We start from the raw sequence: 19549 nt of genomic DNA on the forward strand, positions 1-19549 counted from the left end.
TTCCAGAAACAACCAAATATATGTTTGTTCTGACAGGCTTTCTCCAGCTTGATGAATGGGCCTTTGGCATGAGTGTCTATCTTGTAGGCTTTCCATTTTGTTTTAAAATGTATTTGTGGTTGATTTGTGTCCCATACACCTGGCCTACCAGGTGGCAAGTCAGTATGTTGAGTCCCCAGGCCAGGGTCAATCTATATTGTCCAAACTGCAGTCCCACAGAGATCCCGGAGCACCCAAGCTGAGGTCCATCAATGGGGGCAGTTGAGCAGACACAGCACCTCGGCTCTGCTTCCCTTTTGTACTTTGCCTGCCGATTGCAGCAGCTGGGCTTGAAGAGGCAGGTGACCCTCACCTGTTCTGGCCAGGTGGGGCTCGCTAGCTCTGTGAGGAGGTGTGTGATTCCTCAGCTGGTGTAGGCTCAGAACAGAACATTATACTGGATGTATACACCATAATACCTTCTCATAAGGTTGAAATAAATTACCCCCCCTCCCCCCGACTTAATATTCCAAAGTTCTGTAAACATTGCTCAATCTTGTTCAGATTTATTTTTCTCCATGTTAGAACCAAGGGATCCAGGTGATCTTACTCGAAGATGATAGTACCCATAATTTAACGTACTATTCCCTTCAATGGTGAAGTCCCTATCTGTATAGAAAAACTGGACAATTAAACAATTAAAATAAAATCTGTTTAAAATGCTTCCCCAAAAGTATTTCTAGATATTTATTGGAATGGATATCTCAATAATCTCCTCTCATTCTGGAACATAATTCTTTGGCTGATTGCCACCCCAATAAGTAGCAATTTCTTCTATTTTGAATACAGTAATTTTTTTTTGTGGCAAAGCCACTTATCCACTTTAATCCTTCTCTATGGCTCCTGAGCAGCCAGTAGTTTAAGAAATCTCTAATTTGAAAATATTGATCTAAATTGAGCTGTATATCCCTCAAACCTCCCCTCATTTGATCAAGGGTCTTTACTTGATTGTTAGTAATCCAATCTGTGAATATCTCGATTCCTGCTTCCTGCCAATTAGAAAATTGACTTATAGTGCCAATTTTTTAAAAAAGTAAACTGTGGATGAAACAAGACTGGGGCAATGAAATCAGTTGGTTCACACAAATTTGTCCCATATTTTTTAGAAAATATACAACTAGACCCTTTATCTAATATTCTGTCTTTGGTTTCCATCCGTAGCAATAGGGAAGCTTTTAATGTTTAATAGATTATTGTATTTTGATGTCTGTTGGAAGCCGCCCAGAGTAGCTGGGGAAACCCAGCCAGATGGGTGGGGTATAAATAATAAATTATTATTATTATTATTATTATTATTATTATTATTATTATTTGGTGGAATCCTCACAAAGCATTGTTCTAGTTCTCTTATATAATCTTGACTCAACTCATGATACCAGTTGGCAACGAGGAAGAAATTTGCATAGGAACCTAGCAAACTCACTCTTCCCAAACTAATACATAACTTACCTTCAAAATTCATAACGTTATGGTGTAGTTCTCTAACCAAGGAATGCACAAGGAAATGTGCATATTAGTGTAACCTGCACAGAAAAGTGCATATATTAGCAAAAAGGTGTTTTTTAAAAAATGCCTTCTTTTAGTGGAAGGTTGTTTGCAAAAATGTGTAAACTAGTGGAAACTGTACAGAAAAGTGTATGTGTTCCTGAAAATGTATATATCTTTCCATGAGTTATTTTTTAAAAAAGTTTGCAAACGTATGTGGAAATGTAGCAAACTGAATTTAAGATTGGGAGAATGAGAAACTGAGACAAACCAGAATGGGCAGATTTTCCATCGCTATTCACGACAGTTTTACCTGTCTCAGGAGGAACAGCCAGTGCTGCTGAACCTTTAGCCCTTCCTTAATCCAAAATAAGTGCTGGTCTTGACCTTTAAAGCCTTAAACGGCTCAGGACCGCAATACCTCAAGGACTGCCTCTCCCCATCTGTGCTGACCTGGACTCTGCAATCACCATCTGAGGCCCTTCTTTATTTTCCTCCTTCATGAGAGGATTGGAGGGTGGCAACATGAGAACTGGCCTTTTCTGTGGTGGCTCCCAGGTTATGGAATGCTTTTCCCAGGGAGACTCACCTGCTGTCTTCATTACATATCTTTAGTCACCCGGGAAAAACATTAAAGGTTACCAGGCCTTTGACTTTGGCTGATTCACATTCTCTGTCTTTCTATTAAAAAATGGGGGGGGGGGTTATTGGCATAGCTGCCAAGTTTTCCCTTTTCTCGCGAGGAAGCCTATTCAGCATAAGGGAAAATCCCTTTAAAAAAGGGATAACTTGGCAGCTATGTTTATTGGTTTTCTTTTGTTCTGTTCATGTTTTGTTGTGTTCACGTTTTTTGTTCATGTTTCTGTTCTCATTTTGTATTTTTGTCTTGTGAACCGCCCTGTTATCTCTGGAGGAAAGACAGTACACACATTTTAAAAAACAAAACAAAACAAAAATTTTGTTCCTTAGCATGCTCCCTGACTTCCAGGAAAATAATAAGTACGGTATCTCTCAAGTACGGTCATAGTGAAAATGGCTGTTGCAGCTGATCCACTACGCCAGCAAGTATTGTCAGTGCAACGGTGCAAATTACATTTGGGTCCGTTGTCTCCCACCATCCCTGCCTGGGGCCTTTGCAGAAGCTAGCCAATTCTCTTCAGCCCTGATATGTTATATCCATGCTATTATATTCCAACAGACCTCCTAGGAGGAAAGCAATATAATGAAGCTTATTTAGTTGTGGGTGTTTTACACTGGGAGCCTCACTAGCCTCCACAAGGAATTAAGTTGAGAAACTAAACTCATTTTCATTTGTAACCAGACAAAATTGGAAGCCCGTTCTCCAGGGTGATGAAATAAGTACGTTAACCCTCCCCGCCGTTCACCTCCAAGTCGTACTCTTTAATGTGAAATCTACGTTGGGCCTCTGTCCGCGGGCTTTCTCCATCCTGCTCCCTCTGGTCCTTTAGCTAGCGTTGTTGATCACATACGCAATGCATATACGCCACTGGATTGCATCCAGCCTCTTATATGGAAGTGGAGGCTGGTGCCCAGAGTAAATGAAGTTATTGCCTTTTGTGCGGTTAATTTGCCTTCCTTTGTAATGAATGCTGAATAGGGCAGCTCATCAGTAATTAAGCTTTCTATTATTTTGTTAGTCAAAGTGTTTAGAGAAGAAATCGAGCAATTTGAATTAATATAGAGGTTTTAAAAGAAAAGAAAACCCTGGGATAAGCGGGGGGGGGACCCCACATTTCTGGTTGCTGCATTCTTTGGAAAACAGTGAGCAAGAAAACATTTCCTTATTCTTCAGCTAGGAGAAGAAATAAATTTGTTCTGTTTGCGGTTTGATGTACACCAACACAGGTGACCGACAAGAATAAACAGAGTAACACAGAGTCAGGCACAGAGTTACGGATTTAAAATTGGCCATAATTTTATTGAATAAGGCTAAGCTGTAACTCAGGGCTTGCCTACCAAGTGCCCACAGGTTCCAGTGTAGCCCTGGGTGCTCCTGGGCCATGCTTCCATGCTCTGAGCTTTGTGCTACGCCACAATTCCCTTCCAGATCTACCTCTGGGAGGAGGTTGTCCTTAAATGCCATCTAAACCCTTTGAATTGTGTCGAGAAACAGACAAACAGGCAGACAGTGTAGCTGTTTAAAGAACTGGCGAGATGTGTTCCTTTCAGCTGTGCCCACATAGCAACTTAAACTGAAGTTTCCGATAAACCTGCAAAGGGAGCCCCACATACAACATATTCCAGTAGTCAAGTCTAGAGGTTACCAGACACAGCAGAGTAGCCTTAGCCTATGAAGGGATGCCACTTGGGCCTCTAGTGACCTAGCTGAGTTACCCAGAACCTTCAGACTGCAAACGTATTTCAAGAGGTGCACACTTATATCCATAGCAGGTTGAATGTCACCTCTTCAGTGAGACCAACCACACTCCAACAGGAGGTCTGTTTTGCTTGGATTGAGCTGACATTTCTTGGCCCTCCTCCATTACTGATCCCAGACACTGAATAATCAGACACGATATATAAGCCCTATTGGCAAGTCAGTCATTAGCTTCGCTTCGTTTATGAACTTGACTCTACTCCTCCTGAACCACTGGTGAGTTTGTGGTGCTCACAAAAGAACATAGTTTCCTCCACGGTGCCAGCTTCAATAGAGATTTGAATAGGAGTGCTATGTTTAGATAGAAGTGCTATCAAAACATGAGTGTGACCCAAGCACACACTGCAGCTCTACCAGTCTGACTGAAGCCTGAGTCATGCAGTGCGGATCTGGTATGGAAGCAGTGCGGGTAGAAAACATGGAGCAGATAACCGAGAGATGGAGATGAGGTATGCAGAGCCTTGGAATAAGAGGGGGACATGACAGAGGTGCATAAGATTTATGCATGATGTAGATATGGAAAAGATCTCCCTTCCTCACAACTCTAGAACTCAGGGGAATCCAAAGAAGCTAAATGTCGGAAGATTCAGAAAAACCAAAGGAAGTTCTTCTTCCCACAGTGCGTAGTTCAGCTATGGAATTGACTCCAACCCAAAGTAGAGATGGCAGTCAACTTAGATGGCTTTGAAAGAGGATTAGACAGATTCATGAGTTCAAGACAGTCAGTGACTGTTAGCCATGATGGTTATGCATCTCTCTGATGCCAACTGCTGGGAATCACAAATGGGGAGAGCTCTGTTGTGCTCAGGTCCTGATTTAAGGCTTCCTATAAGTTGGCCACTGGGAGAACAGGATACTGGACTAGATGGACCTTTTATGTAGTCTGCTGCTTGTCCTTCAATGGCCTGATCCTCCGGTTCTTGTTTGAGTTCTTTACCACAGTATGGAAAATGCAAAACTCTTGCTTTCCCATCTAGCTGGCTGGTAAAAAAATAAATAAATAAAATCCACATGGTTTGTTCTCTTCCATCAGAAAACAAAAATAAAGCATCCACTATTGATCGGAGTATTACGCAGGGAAATGGAAAAAGTATTCCATTCCCTTTTTGTGTTTATTATTTTGCTAAAGGGGGACATGAGTATGTTCCTTTCCTTGATTAACTGTCAAAGTATCTGCAGTAAACAGCCATCAATATTCCTCTTACCAGGAGATCTGAATTCTGCAAAGCAGTGTTATCACCATCAACTAAACCCAAATTGCCAGATTAAATTATTGCATGGTTTTCCACAAATAGTTACATATGATAATATCCTGAATGAGGCCTGACTCCCTTTCTCTGTCTACTATCTGAGGCCCAAGTAAGTTCATTACCTAAGAGCATTTCAAGTTCACAAGCAAAACTTGCCCACTTCTTAGTCCTCAGAAGTTTTAATGCTTCTCTCCATTTCTCTTGATTCAGGGCTCTCTCGGTTTATTTAATTTTCAGCATTTATGAACTGACCAGTAACAAAAGTTCTCTAGGAGAATATTTCTCTTTATTTATTTCTTTTTTTAAAAAAATCAATAAAATACAAAAATACAACATGAGAGCAAAATCTAAAGCAGAATAAAACCAGCTGCAGATTAAAACAAGAATAGAAGAATGAGTACAACAGGTCTGCAAAGTGCTAAAAAGTTATTTAAGAATGAAAAGCCTGGGAATTAAAAAACAAAAAGGTCTAGCTTTTATTTTTAAGCGTTTGCAAGAAACACTGGCTCTACTTCTCATTCTAACTCCTCAGGTACTGCAAGGGTTAAGACAAGCCTACCCTGTTTCCTTGTTACTTTGTCACAGATCTAATGGCCATCGATAATAGTTGAATAAGAATTGATGGAGAGATAGATTTAATTAACCCTGGTGTCAGCAGCCGGCATTGCCGCCTGTTTGTCTGTTAATGGAGAGATGCGGAAAAAAGTCCTCCTGAGCTTTGCAACGGCTCAGCCGGAGGCGAATCAAAAACAGTTCTCTTCATCAGCATCGCCTCCCAGGTACACTCGGGTACCACTGTGTACAAACCGCCAACACTCCCCCCCCCCCAAGGTACAAAGCAATCACCTAACTGCTTGCAATCACATGCCGCTCTTTGCGCCGTCTGCAAACTAGCTGGGGGGAAAGGAAAAGAAAACAGACCGCCGCGGCACCTTGGAGGCTGAGTGTTAGCAAAATGACAGGGAAAATGAAGGCAGCTGCCAGATGCAGAGAAGAAGCCTGGGGAAGGTGGCAGAATGGGTCAACATGAAGAAACTGGATGTGGAGGGAGGGATTTCTTTATTTTTGTTTATTTTTGTTTTTTTGTTTGCTCATAATATCTATGCCAGTCACGCGTTGCTGTGGCTCAGTCTGTTAAACGGATCCTCAGAGTCCCCCTTCAGACTCCCCTCACTTTCAGAGGCCCCCTTCATTTTGTTTGAGATATTTTGACCCCTCCTCCCCCACCCCCCATTTCATCCCTGTGAATCGATCCATGAGCTAGCGCGTCCCCTCCTTTCCCCATTTCCCGGCATATCCCTGTGCGCAGCCCCACCCCCTCCCTGCACTCCCCCCACCCCTCGGCTCATCCCTGTGACTATCCCCATCCCTCTCCGTGGCCCCCCGGCTCATCCCTGTGAGTCCGTCGGTGTCGATGTATCCCAGCCTGTATGTCAGGTATTTGGGGTTGGGGGGGGAGAGGGAACGGCGGGGCGTGGTCCGCTTTTCGGAATGGTGTGAGCATTGTCGGTGTGGCATGGTCTGTCTGTGATGGTTGGACATGGGGGGCTAGGGGCAGGATCTCAGCGTCGGCCTTTGTGGAGGAATGGCCTTTGTGGTAGTTGTAGCATGTCAGTTGGTGACGTCACGATCTTGGCTGGAACACGTTTTTCTGTTTTGTTTTATGTGGCCCAGGTGTGACATCTGTCTACGCGAACTGTATATGGTCACTCGCATATTCGCTTGGGACATTGTGTCAAAATTTGAACACAATCGGTCAAGCGGTTTTGGAGAAAAGTGGAGACACGCCCACATGGCCAGTTTACATTTACACACACACACACACACACACACACACACACACACACACACACTACATGTAAGTGATATTTGTGTAGAGAAATCGACTAACGCAGAGCAATCCAGAGTTCTGTATTCTGAAGAACCCGTCCATTTGGGACTCTCACTGTGACTTCATTCTGAACACAAGGAGGCAGGCAGGGTGGCTTAACAATCTGCCTTATTGCATTTGGGTAATGAGTTCGGTTTTATTTTTCACCTTACTGGCTTGTGCCTGTTTCCCATCCCTTTTGAGAACTCAGAAGTAAGGCAAAACGATTCAGCAGGAAGGGGCAGAACTCAGCAGCAGAGTCCCTTCTCCTGATAGCCCTTCTTACGCTTAGCAAGCCAAAGCCAATGTGGAACACAACCAAAATGACATCTTGGCCCTTTGTGGACTGCATCTTAGCACAACTGTAGAGTGGATGCCATTTTTGGATGTGAAGGATCGTGGTTGGCCCAAGATATTTTGCTGCCTGAGGCAGAGCAGTAAATGCCCCCACTCTAGCAAGGTGCACAATACCCAAAGCTAGTCAATATGTTTTGGCACCTGAGCAGAAAATCCCACAAGTGCCTCCCTATCAGTAAATGTACTTTCACGACACCCAAGGCACCCACCTCTCTCTGCCTAATGGTGTAAAGGATTGCCAGTCTCAGCTTGGCCAATAGCAGCTGCACAGCTAGAGCTTTCTTCATCTGGCTGGTTAGCTGAGGAAATACTAGGCTTTCCTGGGGGAACAAAAATAAACTGGAACATTTCTGCTATGGAAAGTTACAGGATTTCATCAGGACATGCACTGATTGGAAACGAAGTAGTATGACCACCCCAAATCATTTGCAGACACCAACAGTATCGGAAGCAAGATTGTGTGTGACTGCTCCAAAAGCATCATGAAAGCACAATAGAAAGGATGCCTGGAGGAGCTCTCTGCTCCAGGGCAACAGAACAAACAGAGGCACTATGGAAGGGCCCTGAGGGACTGCAGAGGGAAGGGAGGTCCTTTGTATATAGCCTTTGAAATCCTGCTTATATCGGGGCCTCCCCAAAACAGAGCACATTCACAAGGGGCCTCCTTATGCTCAAAAGAGTTTAGCAGAACATCATGTCCAAGCTGTGCTCTCTTGCCAAAGTGGGATATGGTTCTAATGAGTTAACACAAGATATCCTTAGTGCTGCTACAAGCCGTGTTTTAAATTTAATAGGACAGGTGTGAACAGGCTTACACAGGAATGGAAATGTGCAATGCCTAATAGATCGTGAGCCCCCCTGCCTGCTCAGTTCTTATGGAGTAATAATCACTCCTCCTGATCAGGAAAGGAGATCTGGAGATTCAGTGGCAGGAGAATAACCACAGAAGAACACAACGCAGGACTATCATGGTAGGGACAAACCGACACCATCCAGTCCTTCTTCACACCTCATCTTCTTTTCATTTGCAGCTGTGATTGGTTTTCTTGTTTGAACACATGCCCCATTCTTTTGTCCTTGACCAGAGCGATGGATTCCCTGCCACTCAAGGTAGTTCTGCCTGGCATGCAAGTTCAGATCTGTCGCAGAGGGAAGAATGGATGTCCCTGTGTGCATTTTTGTCCATTATAAAGATGGGTAGATTTCCTTCACCTTCGTTACAGAAAGAGCAGTGGGGGAGAGGATTGTAAAAGGCCTACAGGACTTGACCAAAGCTTGTGATCTCTGAACACTGCACCGGCAGGCAATTGCTTTTGTTTGCATTGTGGAAGCCAAGTTCAGTTCCACAACAACTGGGGACCATTTTCACTTACATTCAAAGGTCATATCGATACAAATACCGTACTAGCCCGAATATAAGCCACACTTTTCTTCCCCCAAATTCCAACAGTGAAAATTTAAAGTGTGGCTTATATTCTCGTCCTTATGCCGCCAGCAAAGTGGCATGTCCCCCCCCCTCAGAAAGCAGCCTGAGTATTGTCTCTCCCCCCCCTTCAATTTTAAAGATGCAGTTTATTTGTGGGTGCGACTTATATTGGGGCCAATATGGTAATATCTTACTTGAAACGGGCAAACACTTCCCCACAATTTTAGAGCTCCCTCCTTCTTTTAGTTCATTCAATTGCTTCCATACAGTTACATGAAAAAACACCCTTTCAGCTCAGGGCATTTTCATGCTGTCACTATTTTGGGGTAGGATACAATCACACACCATCAAATTAAGGTGCAGTCATTATAGTTGATTAGTAAGTATTGCGCAAACCCCCCACTCCCCTCCAAAATCAGACTTTTTGCAGTAAGGAAAGTGAGGGGAAAGTGCAATGGAAAGTGAGGGGTAATGCTTGCAGTGGCCCAAAGTCATCTAACTGCCCTGCAGGCAAACCCAGACGAATGCTCATTAAATAGCTAATGTCATCTAAACTCCTTGCAAACAGATCAGGATGAATGCGTAATGAAGAGGTCAACTGGAAGCAACTTAAGTCTTTAGTACAAGGGATAAAAAGTATCTGCACCAAATGCTGTTAAAAATACACTGGTGGTTTTTTTTAAAAAAAATGTATTGATTTCCCCCTCTTCGTTCTGTTTTTTTCTTTCTTTCTTAACAGCAGATGTATAAAGTAAGCACTTGAACAACTTAACCTCTAACCTAGGAACAAAGAGAGAAGAAGAAGAAAGAATACACAGGGCAAAGGGAGTAAAGGGAAGAATTTCAGGCATCCTACTTTTTGGTGTTAGATCAGCATAAGAAGAGTGAGAGCAGGGATGAGCATGCCAGCTCCACTGCCTCATCACCAGCCCTTCATCATTCACAAGCTGTAGAGTGGCTGTCGGCAGAAGGGAGATTGATCTACTTGTATAGGTGTAAAACCCTGGGAACTCAAGGTTCCACATTGCAAGAGCTTCTACAAGTTGTCCTGCAGCTTGCAGATAGCAATGTGGAGAGTGACCAAAGGGGCACTAATAGTCTTATTTTCCATGAATCCTCTTTTGAAGCTTTCCAAGCTGGTTGCCATCTCTGTCTCTTGTGGGAACCATTTCCGGAGTTTAATTATAACCCGTGTGAATTTTCTTTTGTCTGTGCTGAATTGTCCAACATTCAGCTTCATTGGACATCCAGGAGTTCTAGTGTTGAGAGAGGGTGAAAAACTTTTTACTATCCACTGTCTCCACTCCACACATCATTTTATACACTTCCTACTTGACTTTTCTCTAAACAAAAAAGCCCCCAGATTTTGTAACCTTTCACCCAGTGCTATTTTTCTAGAAAAAGAGGTGCCAGAACTCACTCTGAACACCTCCCTCTTTCACTTAGAATAGCAATGGCACCCACCTGAGAGGTGCCAGAACTGAAGTTCTGGTGAGTTGCCCTTGAAAAAAAGCCCTGCTTTCACCAAAGAGGAGTTGCTTCACCCCCATTATCGTTTTGGCTGCCCTTTCCTGAATCAGAACTATGTGACTACGCCAAATATTCGTATAATGTGATTATTATACAGTATTGGAAGCAGAAGTAGATAAACCACCCAGAGTTGAAACGTTTACTAGATAATATGTTCCAAATGGCTAAATTTAACAGTGGGGGTTGGGGAGAGGACGGCAGATATGGCATATGTTCTGTGATCAAACATATTTTGACAATTCTGCTGAAAGGGCTGACAGAGTTATGAGCCAGGAGGAGGAATAACACAGACAAGGGAGTGTCATCTCCCCTCTGCCTCGATTCAGGCCGTTCTGCTAACAATGAGAGTCACTGCCCAGTTCTGGGAAACATCCTTTCGTTGGTGTCTCCAAGGTAATGCAGAGCTTCCTGATGCAGCAATATACCTGCCAACAGCAATGACCAAAAGCAGATGAGGCCGATTAGCAGCATCCGCCAGAAATGCCAGCCCTGTGAATTGCAGAAAGAGGAAGAAGGTAAATGTTCCGACCACTCACTCCTCACCCAAAGATTTGTTGACCCCCGCACATCCTCCACACCTTGTCCCTTGTTTCTCTCACTCAGCACAATAAGGAATCTGAGGTCATTCTGTACTGTTTCCAGTGAAAGCACAGCTAACATTTCCCACTGATTTCATTGGGACCTGTTCTTTTGGAACCAAAGCAATTATATTCACTGAAAGTGTTGTGCTGTCTGGAAATTGTCTCCTGCCCAACCAGAAGAAGGCCCTTCTGGACACATTGTGAGGTGCCTTCTTTTAAATTATTGGTTCACATGTTCTGGGGTTGGGTTGGGAAACTTCTAACTCATGGGCAGCCCAGCATAAGTTCGGTTTGGTCCCTGAGGGCATTTCCCCAAATCCATGCCCAATTGTCCCACACCTGATGTCATAAGGGATATCATCACAGGTTGGGCAGGTAGAGATGCAGCTGATCCCTAAATAACAAGGTTGAAATGACCACTCATCAGCTGGTTGGGCAGGGACTTCAAGCCTGTTGCATTGGCTGGAACTGTAGGGAAACCCACTTTCCAAACATTGTCCCATCAGGTGATGGGTTGGTGGGTTGACCTTCTCAGCGTTCAAAACTGGCCAGCAGGGTTGGGTAAAAATAAGGATCTGACCTGCTGGGATAAAAAGGTTCTGTTCTAAGGTTTGAACCATGGCACTGGAGGCTGGTCCCATTGCTGAAGAAACCTGGACCAACTGAAACCCAGACCATTTTGATGGCTGTTAACTACTATTTAGTATTTTGTACAAACAGTGCCAGGCACTGTATGGTATAAAGAAGCGATAAAGGGTGATATTCAGCTAAGGTTTACTCAGCCTACATCCACTGGCGTTAATGAATATAACTAAGTTAGGCTCATTGCTTTCAGCCAGTCTACTCTGAGTAAAACTTAGTCGAATACCACCCAAAGACAAGGGTGAAGAGATGTGCTTTCAGGATGTGATGGAAGCTAGGCACTTCTGTGGGGAGGAAATTCTGCAATGTTAAGGACTGCCACAGACAAATCTCCCTCCCAGGCCACCATGACTGGTACTTCTGAGGGTGGTGGATCTACCAGGAGACCCCCTACCAATCTTAACGCCTACAAGCACCTGCAGGGATAGAGGCAGTTTTTCAAATATTTCTCCCCCCCTCTCCCACTTTAGCTTCAAACCAGCCGTATGAGGTAGGTAGGTATGTAAGGAGGCAGCGATTTCCACCCCATCCTGGCTTCATTGCGATCAGTGCTGTTTCCCTTACACTACTGTCCAGCCTCTCCTAAAACAAACATTGTTCATCTCACCATCGGCTATGGCTGAAACTTATACAATTAAGCATGTGGTTAATTTCAGTGGAAAGGAAATGCCAAAAAGGATTGAAAACAGTATAATGCAATTATTTACATTAACATATGCGAACTGAAACACCAACAATAGTGAAAACCGCTTGCATTAGCTTGTGTCATTTCTGTTCCTGACCTTGGGCAAACATGTCGTTGGTCTGGATTTCCAGTCCCATTTCTGCTTCTGTCTAGAGGTTGGTGAGTCTGAGAGACAGCAACTGGCCCAAGGTCACTCTGTGAGCTTCAGAGGTGAGTGGGGATTGGATCCTGGGTCTCTCCAGTCCTCACCTGACACTCTAACCATTGCACCATACTGGCACCCGGCCTTTTGAGTGAAGAACAGTGTGACAATATTTGTGGGAGAAGACAGCAAAGGGCATTGAGGCTGGCTGAGGGGACTGACACAGGAAAAGGCAAGACAAGGAGTGGACGAACCAGAGGTTGCCATGGGAGCAGGGAGAGCAGACAATGGCTTCTTCAAGGAAAGCTTTTCCTCGCCAGCCAGAACATGAGGTGCCTACTGTGGCCATAGCAACACATTTGATATGTGTCATCGGAGTAACCTGGCTGTATTCACTGGACTATTTTTTTATTTTATATTTTAGCACTGAACTTCCCAGAAGTAATATCTAACATCGTTGTTGTTTATTATATTTTAAAAAATCATTTCTAAAAAAATCTACCAGATGGATGCAAACACATTTTCGAGGTAGAAAGTCATCTTAACCTCCATGGAACTTATTTTTTTTTGAAAAGGTCACTTAATCTCACAGCTTCATGAAGCTGATAGAGAAGTTAAAGGGGCACTACAACTCCTACGTGGACCAGAAGTGATGATTCCTTAGGAGCGCCAGTACATCGCCATTACAATCCAACAACCCCATATCCTCCAACATTTCTTTGATGAAAATAGGGATGTCCTACTCCATACATCCCAGTAGTGATGTATGGAAGTGAGAGCTGGACCATAAAGAAGGCTGATCGCCGAAGAATTGATGCTTTTGAATTATGGAGCTGGAGGAGACTCTTGAGAGTCCCATGGACTGCAAGAAGATCAAACCTATCCATTCTGAAGGAAATCAGCCCTGAGTGCTCACTGGAAGGACAGATCCTGAAGCTGAAGCTCCAATACTTTGGCCACCTCATGAGAAGAGAAGACTCCCTGGAAAAGACCCTGATGCTGGGAAAGATGGAGGGCACAAGGAGAAGGGGACGGCAGAGGACGAGATGGTTGGACAGTGTTCTCGAAGCTACAAACATGAGTCTGACCAAACTGCAGGAGGCAGTGGAAGACAGGTGTGCCTGCAGTGCTCTGGTCCATGGGGTCATGAAGAGTCGGACACGACTAAACGACTAAACAACAACAACATTCCATAACAACAACAACAATTTTATTTATACCCCATCCATCTGATTGGGTTGCCCCAGCCACTCTGTGTGGCTTCCAACATATATAAAAGCATAATAAAACATTAATCATTAAAAAAACTTCCCTTTTTTGTTGAATGTATTTGGGTTTTCATGGCATCAGGCTGGCAGCTCCAAGTCAAAATGACTTTATGTTTGTGCTCCGTTTTTAGCACAATAAAAGTGCACAGGTTACCAGATGAGTTTACAGCCAAGTAAGATGTAACCTTGATCCATTTCATTTGCAAGTCTCTGTATGTCGCTGTTGGCTCCCTCCCCTTTCCCTATTCATTTCCCAAATAAGCTTCCTTTAAATACATGCCCTGCAACTCCGGATTCATGTTGAAAATCCTGCACTTCCAATGCATCCTGTGGTCATTTCCCATAAGCCAACATCCCTGTTCAAAACATGTCACTCAGCACTGCATGGCTCATAAAAAGGAAAATCCTAGTTGAAACACAACATGACTTCACTGATCTATACCTCGTGAGTAGCCAGGCCAGGACATCTGTGCAGACAGCTTGGGGAGGAAGCCGAAAGGATGAGTCAAGCAGAATCAGAGTCTGGACAGGGTTTCCGAAGCGTAATGATAGAGATGAAGTGTGGATTGAGGGAAAATTGGAGATTGAACTGTCCCAAATCAAAACACCACACCCCAATGTGAGATAAACATGGGGTCCAGCTTTGGGTCTGGGATAAATATTGCTTTGCATAGGGGCTTATCCATTACCTGCTACTCCCCTCTTCCTGCCTCACCTCACCTTACCTGATGGCAAGATAGAGTGGTAGTGGGATCAAGGCCCTTCTTCCAGCAATTGGATTGCTGCAACAACAGTGTACCTGTTGTAAGGAACTCTGGAAAGTGTAGCTTTCCAAGTCTCCTGATATTGCAATAGGGATTCAGAGGCCCTGGGAAACCACATCTCCTTCCAGGTTGTGTATGTGTTTTGTGTGTATGTGGTTGGTTAGTTGTGAGGTGTGTGTGGTTCTGTGTGTGTGTGGTTCTGTGTGTGTGTGTGTGTGTGTGTGTGTGTGTGTGTGTGTGTGGTAGTGTCTTGTGTCATGTGATTGCAACATATGTGGGTAGTTGTGTGATGTTTTTCAATTTTCCAATTGTGCCCATTGGTCCAAAAACATTGGTGGCATCTTGTCTAACCATTACACCACACTGTTATATTCCAACAACTAAAGGGGTAGGTACTGGTCACACCACCCATTAGGTGGCTCACTCTGCAACCACGTAGTTCCGGGGGGGGGGGTGCCTAAAAAATTGATCTGTGCCTGTAGTTGCTGCAATTGACTTTAGTACGGCTGGAAAACCTTAATATTTGTTAAAACACTGCTCAGAACATCACCCAACCAATGCAAGGTTGCCTTCCTTGACAAGCCTGAATAAAGGACATAAGTACTTTTCACCCACATTGGAAAGAAATATAATATATACCTGTTTAAAAATCGGAATAGAAAGGGTGACTGTATCACTTTTTAACTTGGTGTAGCCAAGGCAATTTATATTAGATGGGTTTGAAATTTGGCCCATTTGTAGGCATCTTCAGGTAGATCATATATGCCAAGCTTCACGTTATTAGCACAACAGCTGGGTGCCATTTTTATAAGCTTTATAGTTTTGGTGCAAGATTTTGTGTGTGCTATTCACCTTAATGAAAGGAGCACCACTGTGTCCATTTAATACCTGTATCCAAATCCTTTTCAGCCACCGGTTGTGGGAATGTGCCAACCTCTCTTTCATTTGTAGAAAGGGAATAATAATAATAATATTTCACATGGTTATTGCAAGAACAAATTGTGCTGATTGCAAAATAGTTCACATTTAAATGCCATATTGTTGCTGTTGTTATTAATAATACACTGAGTGGTATTGCTCTTTATTAATGGTAGGAAGCAGTCCTTCATCTATGGCCGTGGCTTTTCACCTGTGGAATGGAAAAATTGTGCATTGGGCAATCCCACAAAAGTAATTTAATGCTTTCACTTCCTCTTATAATATGGAATCCCCCAATAACTGGTAATGGGACCTGTGCTTTTAAGCTTGTACATAAACAATCTAGAGTTAGGGTTGAGCAGTGAGGTGGCAAAGTTTGCTGATGGTACTAATTGTTCAGGGTTGTTAAAACAAAGAGAGATAGCAAAGAGCTCCGAAAAGACCTCTCCAGACTGAGTGAATGCATGGTAAAATGGCAAATACAATTCAATGTAAAGAACTGTAGAATGACCCATATTGGGGGAATTATTAGGAAAAGATCATTAGGAACTTGGAAACAGAACTGCTTCTATGGGACACTTACCGTCTTGCCAGAGTGGCGGTTGCGGCCTGACGCAGCGCCTCCTCTCTCGCCCGGATGGGCAGTGCCATTTTAGATTGTCTCCCCAACCCCTCCGACCACCTCTGAGGCTCACAGGTTCCCACCAAACCGTGGTGACCCTGAGGGGGCGGGGCATGGCCATCTACTTAGCCCGGCCGACCACTCAGCACAGCATCCAGTCGGCCGGGAGCATCACCCACCCTTCCCCTCCCTTCATTAACAGTTGATTACTACTCTAACCGTTTCTTTTCAGCTAGCCAGGGTTTGCTGTGGTCTTTTGGCGGTTTCCGTATTCAGGGCCGGGAAGGAATTTCCCCTGCGTTGCAGGTCTCGTCTTCTCCATAGCACTAGTCACAACTTTGGCGGTTTAGGCCTTGGGCGGAATCCTATAGTCTTTCCTCTGATCGGGATGTGGTGAAGTGGTGACTCACCCACCCCTTGTTCCCTGCAGCGGTGTTAGCAAGGTTCCCTGTTAGAGGGGTCTGGAGAGAAGTTGCTGTCCAAAGAGCCAAGCGTGCAGGGCTAGCAGACCATAGAGCTTCCCTAAGTGTTTGGGGGCCATCCACGTAATCTTGTGTTTTGCGATGGATCCACCCACAAAGAGACCTCAGTTCCCCAGCAGGTGGGGGGGCTGAGAGGGATACACGTCCAGTGCCTGTGCCAAGGCTTCCTACATTTGAACTCAATAAAGTTGTGGCCATTTATATCCCAGACAGTTGTTGTGTCCATTCATTTTACCACTCAGCAGTTCAGCATGCCAAGATCGGGGGGGGGGGGGGACGGGGACGGGACGGGACTCTGCAACAGGACACACAATATAATGCTGTTATACAAATCTATGGTGCAACTGCACTTGGAGAACTATGTATAGTTCTGGTTGTTGTTGAGTCGTTTAGTCGTGTCCGACTCTTCGTGACCCCATGGACCAGAGCACGCCAGGCACTCCTGTCTTGCACTGCCTCCCGCAGTTTGGTCAAACTCATGTTCGTAGCTTCGAGAACACTGTCCAACCATCTCATCCTCTGTCGTCCCCTTCTTCTAGTGCCCTCAATCTTTCCCAACATCAGGGTCTTTTCCAGGGAGTCTTCTCTTCTCATGAGGTGGCCAAAGAATTGGAGCCTCAGCTTCAGGATCTGTCCTTCCAGTGAGCACTCAGGGCTGATTTCTGTTGCTTCACCTCAACTCGCCTACAAGGAAAGTCTGCAGCATTTGGGACTGCTGTGTGTAGAGAAATGGAAACTAAGAGGTGACATGATAGAAAATTATGAATGGCCTGGAGAGAGTGGATAGAGGAATGAATGAAGTGGAATGTTGGAAGATGCAGGCTAGATATAAGAAACGGTTTCTTCATGCAGTGCATAAAACTATGGAACTCACTCCTGCGGGATGGCTTTAAAAGATAAAACTGTGGAGAGTAAGGCTATCAATGGCTACCAGCAATGGTGGTTCTGTTCTGTCTTGACTGCCAGAGGCATTAGGTCTCTGAAGACCAGTTACTGGAAACCACAAGTGGGCAGAGTGCTATTGTCCTCATGTCCAGCTTGCAGGAATCTGGCCAGCCACTGTGAGAACAGGACACTGGACTCCATGGGCCTTGACCCAGCAGACTTGACTTATGCTAGCACGTGCTTTTACCTGCATGTTTGCATTAGTGACTGTGCCAACAACAGCTGGCCTGTAAAAGCTGCCATGGCTTCAAATATGAAGAAGATTGTTTGGTATGGGCACGTGCGAAGGGCTGCCTCTCGTGATTTTCAGCTTTGAGATGGAACTTGGGTTAATCTAGGATTGCTGGCACAAGGCAAATTAATTGCACCCGAGGGAAGTGAGCGACTCAGACACTTGGGATGAACTTTTCCATTCCCCTATACATGCCTAACCCCATACAAATAAGGTATGACTCGGTCCCATCAAGTGTTAATTGGTCTAGAGGAAAACACATGCGCACACAGATGTGCAGAGCTTTGCCGTTTTTACAAAGCCCCCAATCACTTCTTTGCCATCATGGGGGATTGAAGGCAGCCTTGGTTCTATTCATGCTCCACTCTTCATCAGCTGCTCTGCGGGAAGCAGACCCTGTTAGGATGCAAAATAATGTAAAGATGCAGAAGGGGTTCTGGCTGGTTAAACAGAAGACGCTTCAGTGAGAATTATCCAATTAAACCTTCCTACCCACCCCCCTCAACCCCCGCTCCCGCATCCCCCTATTTGCACCAGGAACTCTATCAGCAAAACCAATATAAACCAGCCCTGCTCAAATGAATAGCAAATGAAGTAATCATAAGGTGCAATGCACATCCCCATATGGTGCTCGCTGTTGGGGACTGTTGCTGCTGGGCTGCCGGGGGAAAGCAGCAAGCACACACAATGCACCTTCACGGGGCCATGAACTCCCTTAACGCTATCAGCGGAGGCAACAAAGGGGAACCGAGTGAACATGGGCAGGCGCCAGATGCCAATATGGCGCTCTTTAGCAGGGATTGTGAGTGCAATGCAGAAGGAAGATGGAATTATAATGGGCTAGGGAGGGAAACAAAGGCAGAGGGGCTGTCTCCAAGTGCCAAACTATGTTTGGGTTATACCTGGGGTGTCACTTTATGGGGTATTTATTGCACTTCCTAGTTCATTGCTGTCAACCTGAATGCAGTGACTGCAAAAACACACACACACACACACAAACAAACAAAAAACAGGTGGGGTCAGAGTGCCTCAACTTAGTGGGTCTGCCTTAGCCTTTAGAGGCAGCCATCTCAGTTTAAATTTTAACCAATGAACTTTCCCCAATGAGAGCCCTGTGATTTCCATTCAGATGAGCAGGCACTAAGCTTGGCATGAGATTTGGCATCTGCTGCAAGGGAGAGATTACAGTCTAGTGGGCAACCAGCCACACACTTCCCAAATGCCTTTGGGAGGGCGGGGGCTGGTCTTGCTGAATGTTGGCACCGATGTTTGCAGAGAGTACTGATGGCATGAGATGGAGCAAGCTGCCCAGCCAGTAACTGCCGAGTGTTTGCCACAGATATTCCTCTGCCCATGTGCCAACAGATTTTTCTGGGCATTAGGCAGCAGCACATTCTCTGCATTCAAAGCCTAGGGATATGGACTGACCAAAGAATCCAAAGGGAGGACATTTTCAATTTTCAAAATGTCCACATGGAAATTCCTGTGCAGATCGAATAATCCGGTGTATTCACATGGCTGTACCAAAAGATATAAAAATCTCAAGTTTCTAAACTTAGAGCAAAGTTTGAGGGGTGGAGAGGCTTGTGATGGGCTTCACTTTTCGGGTGTGTGTTTTCTGAAAGTCACACATAAAGTTTGCCTGTTTTTAAACACCAGTCCTCTGGGTATAGGGCAGTATATAAATTCAATAAATAATAATAAGAAGAAGTAAAAAAGCATTGCATTGTGGGGTGGTGGCGTGAGGGGAGAGGAATAGATGTTGTTTCACTATGCTAGTGGAATGACCACTGTGCCACTTACATATTCAGATCAGGAGAGGAAGGGAAAACACCCTGCTCAAAAAGGTTTAAAAAAATGATGCAAAAATGGCATACACACCCCCAGCTTCTCTGGAATCACCAATATCCATC

General features: G+C 44.6%; 1 long non-coding RNA gene across 1 annotated transcript; it reads right to left on the reverse strand.

Moving 5' to 3' along the window:
• Positions 1-10124: 10124 nt before the first annotated feature.
• On the reverse strand, positions 10125-12841 carry LOC148685622 (uncharacterized). Its single transcript, XR_015950059.1, has 2 exons — positions 12361-12841; positions 10125-10844 (listed from the first exon to the last, which is right to left on the reverse strand). It is a non-coding gene; the product is annotated as an uncharacterized LOC148685622 (long non-coding RNA).
• Positions 12842-19549: the final 6708 nt, after the last annotated feature.

This window comes from Zootoca vivipara, chromosome 5 (assembly GCF_965207765.1).
Source record: "Zootoca vivipara chromosome 5, rZooViv2.hap1.1, whole genome shotgun sequence".
Classification (NCBI taxonomy): Eukaryota; Metazoa; Chordata; class Lepidosauria; order Squamata; family Lacertidae; genus Zootoca; species Zootoca vivipara.